This window comes from Ananas comosus, linkage group 11, assembly GCF_001540865.1.
Source record: "Ananas comosus cultivar F153 linkage group 11, ASM154086v1, whole genome shotgun sequence".
Taxonomy (NCBI): domain Eukaryota; kingdom Viridiplantae; phylum Streptophyta; class Magnoliopsida; order Poales; family Bromeliaceae; genus Ananas; species Ananas comosus.
The window spans coordinates 4,496,580-4,507,869 of NC_033631.1; the positions used below are offsets into that span (position 1 = coordinate 4,496,580).

The following is an 11,290-nucleotide window of genomic DNA, read 5'->3' on the forward strand; positions in this document are numbered from 1 at the left end:
AAGAGCTTACTGTGATTCGCAAACCTGCTGGGAAGATAAAAGCTCAAACTGCATCAATTCGCTCGATTAATCCGCGTATAGTCCGACATAACTTCATAAATAGCGGAACATCTCTAATAAGCTTTAAAGTAGCTTATCCCAGGTCTAAGGAGGTTCATTCACAGCTAATTAACTCATATTTAATAGCTGAATTCTCAGTTTAAGTCAGTTGGAAGCAAAACTCAAAATCAATAATCAAATCGACGAATAGAACGCCGATAACGGAAAAATCGAGTCGTTTACCTTCTCAAGCTTCCAACCAGTGAATTGCTGGTCCAGAGCTGCGAAAAGCCTTCCAAAACACACTCCCACACGTCCACGTAAGCTCTGCGACGCTCGTAAACAACGAAGAACAAGCGCGGCGACGAAAACGAGCGAAATCCGCGATTTCGACGTAGAGAGAGAAAAACCCTAGAGAGAGAGAGAAAAGAAGATGGAAGAACACTCCTCTGATCTCTAACAACCTCCACAGAGCTCCTGGAGTCGTGCTGGGTCAAGTAGATAGGGATCAAGATGTGAAATTACCAAAACATCCCTACTGCCACGTATCTGCCACTGTGTACCGGTACACGATATGGCTGTACCGGTACAGCAAGCAGAAAAATGCTGATTTCGCCAAAGCAATGCACTTTCTTGCTTTTAGCTTTCCAATCACCCTCTAACTTGTCCAAAAACTTGTCTAAGCCCTTTAGAATATGTAGGGTAGTTTCATATACCATTTCCCGCATTCGAACTTCGCAATTGACCAATTTCGAAGCATTGCAATTGATAATGCATTTACGATGCAATTTTTCAATTGCCATTACTTTCTTATTTCAGTAACTTGTCAAAACCTTTCAATAGTCTTGCAAAAGTCGTAGACCAGTTCCAAAAGCCGATCCAACCCTCGAACTTACCAAGAGGCTCAAGATTCAGTATATTACAAGAAATGTGATACAAACCTCGGGTCTCTATCTGATATAATCGACACTGGCACGCCGTGCAGCCTAACTATCTCATCCAAGTATAGCTGTGCGAGTCTCTCTCTGGACCAGGTAGTCTGAACCGGTAGTAAGTGAGCGGACTTGGTCAGTCTGTCCACTATCACCCAAATCGCGTCGTAGCCACCCTGCGCTCTAGGTAATCCAACGACAAAATCCATAGTGATGTACTCCCACTTCCACTCGGGCACTGGCAGACTTTGAAGCTTGCCAGCAGGCATCTGATGCTCGGCCTTCACCTGTTGGCAAGTCAAACACTGAGCCACAAATCTGCCAATGTCTCTCTTCATTCCAGGCCACCAGAACCGTGCCTTAAGATCCTTATACATCTTGGTTCCTCCAGGGTGAACCGTATAAGGGGAACAATGAGCCTCTCTCAGAATGTCCGCTCGAATCTCAGGATCCACAGGCACACACAGTCGGTCCCTGTACCTAAGTACTCCCGCACTGTCCAAAGCAAATCCCTCAGCCTGCCCCCTGTCTAGCTGCTCTCTAATCCTCAACAAATACGGATCTCCACTCTGTTTCTCGCGGATCCTATCCAACAGAGTGGGCTGCAACACAAGAGATGTCAGCCTCGCCGTAGACCCAGGGGGTACTATCTCGAGTCCCAGCCGCTGTAGCTTCTCGAGTAGGGGTCTCTGCTCAGTCATCCTCAAACTCAGGCTCTGCACTGATTTCCTGCTCAACGCATCTGCCACCACATTCGCCCTGCTGGGATGATACTGAATACTAATGTCATAGTCCTTCAGTAACTCCAACCACCGGCGCTGCCTCAGGTTCAGCTCCCTCTGTGTGAACAGATACTTGAGACTTTTATGATCGGTGAAGATCTCGCAATGCTCGCCGTACAAGTAATGCCGCCAGAGCTTCAAAGTAAATACCACTGCGGCAAGCTCCAAGTCATGCGTAGGGTAATTCTTCTCATAATCCTTTAATTGCCGTGAAGCATAAGCAATCACCCTACCATGCTGCATCAGCACGCAACCAAATTCACTGTGCGATGCATCACTGTAGATCACAAATCCTTCCCCCATCACCGGAAGGGCAAGGATAGGAGCCGACGTCAACCTCAGTCTCAACTCGTCAAAGCTCCTCTGACAGTCGTCGCTCCAGACAAAACGAATCCCCTTTCGCGTCAAGCGCGTGAGGGGTGTGGAAAGCTTCGCAAAGCCTTCCACAAACAGACGGTAATATCCTGCCAGTCCCAAGAAACTCCGTACCTCAGTCACCGTCGTCGGTCTAGGCCAATCTCGAATAGCCTCAATCTTCTTCGGGTCCACTGCTACACCCTCGGCTGAAATCACGTGGCCCAAGAAAGCAACCTCCCGTAGCCAGAACTCGCACTTTTTCAACTTGGCATACAGCTTCTTCTCTCGCAGAAGCTGTAGTACAATCCTCAAGTGCTCCTCATGCTCAGCATCACTCCGGGAGTATATCAGGATATCATCGATGAAGACTACCACAAATCTATCCAAGAATGGCTTGAACACTCTGTTCATCAAATCCATGAATACGGTAGGGGCATTCGTCATTCCAAAAGGCATCACCGTGAACTCATAATGCCCATACCGAGTCCGAAAAGCCGTCTTGGGAACATCCTCGGCCCTCACCCTCAGCTGGTGGTAACCTGACTGAAGATCAATCTTCGAGAAGACATGAGATCCCTGCAGCTGATCAAATAAATCATCAATACGCGGCAAGGGATACTTATTCTTGATGGTCACTTTATTCAGCTCCCGGTAATCCACACATAACCTGAGTGAACCATCCTTCTTCTTTACAAATAGTACTGGTGCTCCCCAAGGCGATACACTGGGTCTCACAAACCCTCTATCCATCAAATCCTGAAGCTGTGTCTTTAGCTCTCTCAGCTCTGCCGGCGCCATCCGATAAGGTACCTTTGAGATTGGTGCAGTTCCAGGGACTACATCAATCACAAACTCAATCTCCCTCTCCGGCGGCAACGTCGTCAACTCGGGGGGAAACACATCCGGAAACTCGCGGACTACTGGGATGTCCTCCAGTCTCGGCGCCACCGTAGGTACCTGCACAACAGTCGCTAGGAAAGCGACACATCCACTACTCAGCATCTGTCGAACCCTCGCCGAAGATATCCAGGTGGCAAACAACGTGCTCCTGCAGCCTCTGTAAGTGAACTCCTCCTGGCCTGGCTCACGGAACGTCACTGTCCTCGCTCCGCAATCAATCGTAGCATAGTACCGCGCCAGCAAATCCATACCGAGCACAACGTCGAAATCCTGCAGCTGCCCTAGCACCAACAGGTCTGCGGGCATGACCCACGAGTCCAGCTGCACCGGACACGACCAACAACACTCTGCAACCTGTAAAACATGGTCCGGGATCTGCACCTCTCGTGCCTGTGACAATGCCCCTAACTCTAGACCATGCAACAATGCAAATGCTCCGCTAACAAAAGAATGCGAGGCTCCAGTATCAAAAAGAGTACGAGTACGAATGCCGAAAATCAAAGTGATACCTGCCACCACTCGGTTGGCTGCTGTAGAGTCCTCCACCTGAGCTGCATAGACTCTGCCACTCGGAGCCTGCTGTCGTCGCTCACCCTGTCGCGGCACGTACGACCTATCCTCCTGGCGGTAACTCGGTGCTGCTCTGAATGACTGCTGAGGTGCTGGTGGAGCCGAAGTTGATGATGGTGCTGGAGATGCTGCTCGGGGACAGGCTGCCCTCATGTGTCCCGGCTGACCACATCCGTAACACCGGCCCTCCCTCTGCTCGCACTGTCTGGGCCAGTGTGGTCCTCCACAGATCACACACTGCGGCGTCCTCTCTGGCTGTCCCCTTTGACGAGAGTCCCTTGATCGCTAACGTCCCGAGAACCCACGACCCTGAGAACGCGATCGTGGAGGCCTCGGCGGACGTCTGCTACTCGACTGGCCTCCGTCGTCTGGAGCTGGGCGCTTCCTATCCTGACTCTGTCCCGGCCCCTGAGTCCTCTCCCGCAGCGATACCTCTCATCTCTCTTCCCATAATGCCTGCTCAATGGACGCATCCAAAGTCCTCGACCTCTGCGCCCTAACGAACCTGAATAGATCAGGTCTCAAACCCTGCTCGAACAAATAGACCATATGTGCCTCATCTCTGGCTACAAACGGAACACAGTTCAGGAGTCTAGTAAACTCCCAAACATACTCCTAAACTGTCCGCTCGCCCTGCTGGATCCTCTTCAAGTCCTACTCAATTTTCTGTTTCATGCTGTTGGGAAAATACATCCCATACAGTATTCTACAGAACTCATCCCAACTCAGCTGCGCCGCCACCAGTCCCTGATCTCGCCTCGCTCTCCTCCACCAGTCACGTGCATCACCTGACAAACAGTGTACTCCCAGTGGTACCTGCTCCCCCTCCGGAACGAACAGATCCTTAAATAACCTCTCCATCGCACTGACCCATCCCTCAACAACCCAGGCCTCAGTGCCGCTACCATCGAAGATCGGTGGGTCAAATCGCCGAAAACGAGCTAACCTCTCCGTCCACCGCTCCTGCTCGGCCTCAGTCAACGGTACTGCCCCCCTAGCCGACGCAACTGGAGCTACTGGAACTGCTGCCGACGGAGGAACTGCTGCAGCTGGTACGGTCACTGGAGTAGTTGGTGGTAGAACAGTCTGCTCTGGTACACTCGGTGCTGAACTCGGTGACTGAGATATCCTCTCACACAACCTCTGCAACAACTCCCCCTGCTGCCTCGTCACCTCAGTCAGGGCAGCCAGCTGTGCACTCAGATCCGGGGGTGCCGCACGATCCCGCACCAACTGGGCACGCTCTCGCAACGACGGTCGACCTCGGCGACGATACATAGCTGAAAGGAACAAATCGGGGTCAGATACAACGCAACACTCTCGACCCAATCAACGAAAGTCTAGAAGGCGGTCCCTGTTTTCCTCCAAAATTATGTCGTCTGCAGCCAACATAATTTCTCAGGCCAAAACAGGAACTCCTTCAATCACTCACCCCACTCTAGGAGGAGTTAGAACAGATAATCATTGACTTTCGCAATAAAATTACGCCTCTCGCGTCTTACTTTCCTAAGGTTTGCCAAACTTAGGTTTCCTAGATCCCAACGACCTATAGCAAGGCTCTGATACCAACTTAATCTGTCACGCCCCGGTTGTCTCGTTCCCTGGGCACGCCGACAAATCCGCCGTATACAAAGAAATTTTCAATATATACGAAGCGACAGCTGTACCTGTAAATCAAACACTACTACGAACAGTAGTAGAGAGCTGCTAGAGAAAACAAAAGCTAAACAAACTGAGTTTCATATACATAGTCCAAAACCAAAATACAGAGCTACTCGCACTAGCGAGTTAAGTCAACTATGTACATAAACTCGAAACAAAACATCTACCTGCAGTAGGGGCACCTCTAGCTCAGCACGTCGGGTAGGGCACTAACTCGTGACGCCCTTGCCTCGATCCTGGTCCACGGACGGTGCAGCAGCCGGAACCTGTGGCTCTGCAGAAACATAGGTAACAACTGGGCGTGAGAACTACTGTAAAAACAAGTAGTCCTCAGTGGGTACCGCCCAAAACAACATCGGTCACCCACTAAGTCTACAGAAGGGAGCAAGAATAGTAGGAAAAGCAGGAAGTACACTCTACCGCTATCAATCACTACACTATCATGCTCTACACTAACCAACTGTAGGACATTTCAAATCTGACCTAATCCAATCGTGACTGTAAGTATACCCGTCCCCTGGACTGTGAATACACCCGTCCCTGCCCCGTTGCGACTATCAAGCTCTATCCACACTAACTGGTCCGTGGAGAGCAAGTCCAACTGGCATGAGCGACACCAACGCGAAAGCACAAGCCTGACTCCGGAGTGGCACTCGTGGGCGCTACCCAACCGAGTATGCAGCGTATCTCTGTCGAGCTCAATCAGGCTCCAACTAGCCAAAGTCAAGAAATCGACTCAAACTGGTCTAACAACCAACAGGTAACGTGCCCTCGGCACAATCTGACGCCAAAAAGGCGATACGGGTCCACCGTCAATTCTGACGGCACCCAACAGTCCGGAACAACCTGAGCGACCCTGTAAAAATCCACTCGGCATACCAGCACGAGCGTAAATGTATTCTAAACTACCTGGAGTACTCGTCTCGAAGATACTTCGATAGTACAATTTACTACGGCTCCTAAAGCTAAATCAGGCAGTTTAGTCAAGTGACAGGTCCAAATCGCAGGTTTTCTCCTAATTCAGTTTCCAAGTCCAACATATATAATCTACTTAATTTATTACCACATGCTCCAAATTCAGATTTGCATTCTATCATATAATCCATGAATTCGAGCTAGAATAAAGTATCCAAAGGTCGATGATTATACATGCCGACGAATATGAACTTAGGAGTAGAAACCGATGTAACCCACCTCAAACGCTAATCTCTAGCAGCTAAGGACTCCCACTGGTGAAGAGCAACCTGCTGGATTACCCGGAACCCGCCGAGTACAGAAATCGCCTAATCTCGAGCTCTATGTAACAAAATTCACCAATTCAGTCTAGAAATTACAGCAGTGAGGTACAACGGAGATTCGACCAAGCTAACCTTCACCGAATCCAGCAAGTAAGGGCTTCGTGGATTCCTCTTGAAGTCCCGAATCCAACGAACCAAGTCCGGTCACAATCTGATGCTCCTACGTCGAGAACGAGCTGAAAAACTAACGGTCGACGATGGGAATCAGCAAACAGCACCTAGCTCGAAATGTCAATACTTGATGCAACGCAACGGAACGCTCACCTCAACGGCTAATCGGTCAGCGACATGGCGCCGAGAACGGCGAAAACGCACCCTCGCCTAGCTTCCTCGCAGCGCTATGATCCCAACCGTATCCCCGAACGGCTTCGCGGCGCGACGTCGGTGTCGAATCCGAGCTCCAACCGAACTCCTCCACGGTCGAACCAAGCTAGAGAGGGAGAGGGGAAAAAGGAGCAGCAATAAAACTCCCTCTCAAGCTCTCTACGTCTGTATAAAGAGGTAGGTGGAGTGGTGATACAAACGAGGGAGAGAATTACTAAATTAACCCTCTACCTACCCTCTTGTACCGGTACACGGGCTCTTGTACCGGTACAAGAGCCAACCCGAGAGCTGCTAAGCCTCTGCGCGATGGTTGTACCGGTACAGCCACTCTGCTTGTACCAGTACAGCAAGCAGAAAATGCTGCTGCTTCGCAGAATTCATCGCGATAAGCTGCCCTCGCGTCGCACGGAGTCCGTTTTACGTCTATTTGACGCCAACGCGACTCGGACTTGTCCCGACACTCTCCAGAGCTGTCGACAAGCCTCCACAACAGAACACCAGGGATCTCACATCCTCCCCCTCTACAAAAGTTTCGTCCACGAAACTGAAACGTACCTCTACTCAGGCATCAAACAGATAGGGATAGGCTTCCCTGATCACCGTCTCAGGCTCCCAGGTCGCCTCCCGCTCCTCGTGATGGCTCCACTGCACTTTCACATACGGGATGACCCGGTTGCGCAATTCTTTCATCTCACGAGCAAGAATCCGCAACGGTCGCTCCTCGTATCTCAGATCCTCGCCAATCTCAAGTGGAGTGAAGTCAATCACGTGAGAGGGATCGAAAACATATCTCCTCAATGCTGAGACGTGGAAAACATCATGGATGCCAGCAAGTCGCGGGGGTAAAGCTATCCTGTAAGCCACCGGTTCGATACGCTCCAATACCTCGAAAGGACCAACAAATCGTGGACTAAGCTTTCCACGTACTCCAAAACGGCGTATCCCTCTGGACGGCGAGACTTTGAGAAAAACATGATCTCCAACCTGTAACTCTAAGTCTCGTCTCCTGGTATCGGCGTAGCTCCTCTGTCGGCTCTGAGCTGTCAAAAGGTGTCGTCGAACGACTCTAACCTTCTCCTCAGCCTCAAGTAAAATCTACGGTCCAAGTGTCCTCCGCTCACCCACATCACTCCAAAACAGGGGGGATCAACATCTGCGTCCATACAACGCCTCAAACGGAGCCATCTGAATGCTCGTTTGATAGCTGTTGTTGTACGCAAACTCAACCAGTCTCACATGTCGATACCACCCTCCTCCAAAATCCAGGACGCATGCCCTCAGCATGTCCTCTAGAGTCTGTATGGTTCGCTCTGACTGACCATCTGTCTGTGGGTGGAACGCCGTGCTAAAATGCAGCTGTGTACCCAAGGCTTCCTGCAAACTCCTCCAGAAATGTCACGCCCGGGTACCAGCGAAAGCATATCCGGTCGCGTGCACAGACCCGCCGTGTACACCACAACACAAGTATACACAAGGCGTCTACACACAAGGCGTCTACAAACCATATAGTAAAAGCATATAATTCTAACCAGGTAATCAGAGCACGACTTAAAAGTTTAAACTTATACAATCCAAAACCTTAATACAGTAAATAAGAAAATAGTACAATTTACAACAATGTAAGTTACATCTCTGTACGAAACTACATAAACTGGTGGAGATCGTCTAGTACACGTCCAAAAAGGCTCTAGCTAGTCGCAGACCCCTCGCCAAAAACCCTAGCCTTTCCCGCGGTGGAAGGCTCTGTGAAAACAACAACAAAGAGGGCGTGAGAACTATTAAACAATAGTTCCCAGTGGGTAAGCCGCCGAGAGTGGCGAAGTACACCACTAGGTCAACTGTGGCATGAGTAGGTAGCAATAAATAAGCAAGTAAATGCAGATAATACAATAAGCAACTATATGCAACAGATATGGAAATAAACTACTCATGCTATTCGCTCAACTATAAATAAATAACAATAGATTGCAGGTATCAGTTATCATGATAGATTCTATCAATCATATTACTTGACCATTTAACCAAACATATATCAGAATGTATGCAAGATAACTCACTTTACTGAAATTACAGATGATATCATGTAATTACCTTGTTCCATAGCAAGAAAGAGACATAATGTCATTCATTATGTTGCTAACCAATCATGATGTCAACTTCTAAGTTGTTCATCACTAAGCTCACTTTAGATGTCAACTTTCTAGTATGTTCATCAATAAGTTCACTTAACCAAAGACATAAAGTACTTTACTACTATGTCCAGCTAAGATTAAAGTACTTGACCTAACCCAATTTCTAACAGACTTACACAAGGTAAGTTCGAGCTGCGCCGTGCCTAATGGCCCCGTGGTAGTCAACATCCCCACTCGAGGAATGAGCCTCCCCCACGGCATTCCATTTCGGCGCTCACTTCGTACATTTGCGAGCATCTGTCGCTAAGCTGTTCGGGAGTGCTGGCTTGGGGGGGAGCGACCCCGCAAGCGTGTGCAAACGCGCACAATGGCATGCAAGCCGTAGTCCAAAGTACCAGTCTCACAACAACATCATGTCCCTGACATGGAATCTCAACTCAAGCCACTCCGGAACGCGGGGCTTGGGGGGGCGCGACCCCCGCAAGCATGTACGAAAGAGCATAATGGCATGCTAGCTATAGTCCAGGGTACAAATATCTCAACAGCATCATGTCTCTGACATGGAATCTCAACTCGACCCAAGGTCGGCACTGTAGTACCCAATCATAAGTCACTATCAACAACTTGTTGACAAGATTCTTTCAGTCGTTACGATAACTTAACAAGTTAAAGCTTTACATCACACTAGTGATTCTATCCGGCTATACCTGGTCAGTCACTCACCATCTCTCACCACTCCTTACACATAAGGAAAGTGGTTTACTAAGGTTCTATTCATAATTCATAGACTCATGGCACATATCCTGTAGTCCAATATAAATCTCTACTTGACTATACAAGTACGTTATCATATCCAAATCTAGTTATTTACTAGATTATATTCAGTTGAATAATCATTCAAGTTATGCCATCATATGAAAGTCTCGTTACTTACTAGAACATATACCATAATACAAGGCTATCATGTGAAAGTAGAAACTAACAAGGTAATGCAAGCAAGTAAAACAAGCGATAAAACACTCTTCACATGATCTCTATGCCATTCATTCTACAATTAGAAATGCATATGCCAAACAAAGGCCTTTACCTGATCTTTCAGAGTATAGCAATTATACATACCATTGCATAGCTCATTCCTAAATGCATCCATCTCTTTGTTGTTCAACAGAACTAATTAGTCCATTCACAAACTTACCATTCTATCCTCGTGGATAACAACAAGCCAAAATTGCATATGTCAGCTGCTAGTGTCATGAATCCATAGTACTTAACAGGTAACCATGTAGAATGGACAAGTCATAAGTCTGTAATTACCATTTACCGATGCTATCATATCCGATATGATCTACACATCAATGCATGTCGCAATGCCCGGAACTATATAAATATTCACATGCATATGGAATAACTTCAACTCAGATGTCAAAGGAGACATAGAGGAAAATTCACCCATTTCGGGAAGGTCCGACCCACCTATCACCAAGCTCAATCCAGCCAAAAGGAGTCACGAACCCTGCTCAATGAAGCCTCGACGCTGCTGAAAACGAAACACGAAAAGCGTATCAAAACTACGGCCGAAATGTCCAATTTCGGTACAATTTGCACTTAGTACAAAGTAATAACTTGAATCCCTATTTTGGGTTCAGTTAATACCTCAAATTAAGTTTCCCAAAAGGCCCTCCAATGCCAGTCAAAGACAGTCCAAGAGTCAAATACCGTCTTGCTGCGAACAATACCAAAACAACGTCATTATAGTCGCTTATAAGCTATACTAGTCGAATTCCTGCAATTTCAGCCCTCTAACTGAAATTCTTGCTTACCTCAGGGTAGAATACCTTCTAAACTAGCCTCCCAGGTTACCAAAAGAGCTTACTGTGATTCGCAAACCTGCTGGGAAGATAAAAGCTCAAACTGCATCAATTCGCTCGATTAATCCGCGTATAGTCCGACATAACTTCATAAATAGCGGAACATCTCTAATAAGCTTTAAAGTAGCTTATCCCAGGTCTAAGGAGGTTCATTCACAGCTAATTAACTCATATTTAATAGCTGAATTCTCAGTTTAAGTCAGTTGGAAGCAAAACTCAAAATCAATAATCAAATCGACGAATAGAACGCCGATAACGGAAAAATCGAGTCGTTTACCTTCTCAAGCTTCCAACCAGTGAATTGCTGGTCCAGAGCTGCGAAAAGCCTTCCAAAACACACTCCCACACGTCCACGTAAGCTCTGCGACGCTCGTAAACAACGAAGAACAAGCGCGGCGACGAAAACGAGCGAAATCCGCGATTTCG

The 11,290-nt window shown here is 48.0% G+C and overlaps 1 long non-coding RNA gene across 2 annotated transcripts; it reads right to left on the bottom strand.

Moving 5' to 3' along the window:
* Positions 8,588-10,859, bottom strand: LOC109717822. 2 transcript variants are annotated; one of them, XR_002218318.1, is made up of 4 exons: positions 10,817-10,859; positions 10,650-10,719; positions 10,470-10,533; positions 8,588-8,607 (listed from the first exon to the last, which is right to left on the bottom strand). It is a non-coding gene; the product is annotated as an uncharacterized LOC109717822 (long non-coding RNA). The 2 variants fall into 2 exon arrangements; XR_002218317.1 differs by lacking the exon at positions 8,588-8,607 and having other exon boundaries at positions 9,936-10,533.